The 1,719-nt window shown below is 40.7% G+C and overlaps 1 non-coding gene across 1 annotated transcript; it reads left to right on the plus strand.

Moving 5' to 3' along the window:
• The first annotated feature begins 812 nt into the window (after window positions 1-812).
• LOC112700187 (small nucleolar RNA R71) lies at window positions 813-920 on the plus strand. Its single transcript, XR_003153102.1, has one exon. It is a non-coding gene; the product is annotated as a small nucleolar RNA R71 (small nucleolar RNA).
• Window positions 921-1,719: the final 799 nt, after the last annotated feature.

Consider the following 1,719-nt stretch of genomic DNA (forward strand, 5'->3'; position numbering starts at 1 on the left):
AGGCCTTCCTCAGTGGCGTTCACTGCCTCTTCTTCCTCCCAAAATTCGGCCATGTTGATGGCCTTGCACTCTCCTTTTGGATTTTCTTCTGTATTGCTTGGGAGAGTACTTGGAGGGAGTTCAGTAATTTTCTTGCTCAGCTGACCCACTTGTCCTTCCAAATTTCTAATGGAAGACCTTGTTTCAGTCATGAAACTTTGAGTGGTCTTGATTAGATCAGAGACCATGGTTGCTAAATCAGAAGTATTCTGCTTAGAACTCTCTGTCTGTTGCTGAGAAGATGATGGAAAAGGCTTGCTGTTGCTAAACCTGTTTCTTCCACCATTATTATTATTGAAACCTTGTTGAGGTCTCTGTTGATCCTTCCATAAAAGATTTGGATGATTCCTCCATGAAGGATTATAGGTGTTTCCATAGGGTTCTCCCATGTAATTCACCTCTTCTATTGAAGGGTTCTCAGGATCATAAGCTTCTTCCTCAGATGAAGCTTCCTTAGTACTGCTTGGTGCATTTTGCATTCCAGACAGACTTTGAGAAATCATATTGACTTGTTGAGTCAATATTTTGTTCTGAGCCAATATGGCATTCAGAGTATCAATCTCAAGAACTCCTTTCTTCTGACTAGTCCCATTGTTCACAGGATTTCTTTCAGAAGTGTACATGAATTGGTTATTTGCAACCATTTCAATCAGTTCTTGAGCTTCAGTAGGCGTCTTCTTCAGATGAAGAGATCCTCCAGAAGAGCTATCCAAAGACATCTTGGACAGTTCAGAGAGACCATCATAGAAAATACCTATGATGCTCCATTCAGAAAGCATATCAGTGGGACACTTTCTGATCAATTGTTTGTATCTTTCCCAAGCTTCATAGAGGGATTCTCCTTCCTTCTGTCTAAAGGTTTGGACTTCCACTCTAAGCTTACTCAATTTTTGAGGTGGAAAGAACTTTGCCAAGAAGGCATTGACTAGCTTTTCCCAAGAGTCCAGGCTTTCTTTAGGTTGAGAGTCTAACCATGTTCTAGCTCTGTCTCTTACAGCAAAAGGGAATAGCATAAGTCTGTAGACCTCAGGGTCAACCCCATTAGTCTTGACAGTGTCACAGATTTGCAAGAACTCAGCTAAAAACTGATGAGGATCTTCCAGTGGAAGTCCATGAAACTTGCAATTCTGTTGCATTAGAGAAACTAGTTGAGGCTTAAGCTCAAAGTTGTTTGCTCCAATGGCAGGGATAGAGATGCTTCTCCCATAGAAATCGGGAGTAGGTGCAGTGAAGTCACCAAGCACCTTCCTTGCATTGTTGGCATTGTTGTTGTTTTCGGCTGCCATTTGTTCTTCCTCCTTGAAGAGTTCGTTCAGGTGCTCTAAAGAGAGTTGTGCTTTGGCTTCTCTTAGCTTTCTCTTCAAGGTCCTTTCAGGTTCAGGATCAGCCTCAACAAGAATGCCTTTGTCTTTGCTCCTGCTCATAAGAAAGATAAGGGAACAAGAAAATGTGGAATCCTCTATGTCACAGTATAGAGATCCCTTTAGGTGTCAGAGGAAAAGAAGAGTAGAAGACAGGAGTGGAAAATTCGATCTTAACAAAGAAGATGGAGTTCGAATTTTGCATTAAGGGATAGTGTTAGTCCATAAATAGAAGGATGTGAGAAGGAGGGAAGTAATTTTCGAAAATTAAGTGAAAAATTTTGAAAACATTTTTGAGAAACATTACTTAATTTTCGAA

Source organism: Arachis hypogaea, chromosome 6 (assembly GCF_003086295.3).
Source record: "Arachis hypogaea cultivar Tifrunner chromosome 6, arahy.Tifrunner.gnm2.J5K5, whole genome shotgun sequence".
Lineage (NCBI taxonomy): Eukaryota > Viridiplantae > Streptophyta > Magnoliopsida > Fabales > Fabaceae > Arachis > Arachis hypogaea.